The sequence below is a fragment of the Biomphalaria glabrata genome, chromosome 1, assembly GCF_947242115.1.
Source record: "Biomphalaria glabrata chromosome 1, xgBioGlab47.1, whole genome shotgun sequence".
Taxonomy (NCBI): domain Eukaryota; kingdom Metazoa; phylum Mollusca; class Gastropoda; family Planorbidae; genus Biomphalaria; species Biomphalaria glabrata.
In genome coordinates this window covers 186,933-187,500 of record NC_074711.1, presented here as the reverse complement: position 1 = coordinate 187,500, position 568 = coordinate 186,933, and positions in this window count along the sequence as shown.

Below are 568 nucleotides of genomic sequence, written 5' to 3'. Positions count from 1 at the left end.
GGTCCACTGCATCAGTGGATTAAGGACTTTCTGATAGGGAGAGAACAAACTGTAATAATAAATGGCTCTAAATCAACACCGATAACAGTAAACTCAGGTGTACCTCAAGGAACAGTCTTGGGTCCATTACTATTTTTAATTTACATAAATGATTTACCAAATTGCATTACTTCAGGAACAAAAGTCAGATTATTTGCAGACGATTGCATAATATATAGAACAATAAAAACAACACAAGACACAGATATTTTACAAAGAGAATTAGATGAATTACAGAAATGGGAATCAAATTGACAGAAAAATGTCAGTTGTTAAGAGTAACAAAAAAACTAAAACAAATTAATTCCACTTATCTTATTCATGGCAAACCAGTAACACAGACTAAAAACACAAAATACCTAGGTGTTATAATAAATGAAAAACTGTCATGGAATCCACATATTGATGAAACTACAAAAAAATCAAACAAAGCATTAAGATTTATTAAAAGAAATTTCTATAAATCAAATAAGAACATAAAACTAAAATGTTATTTAAAACTTTGGTTAGGCCAATAATAGAATATGCA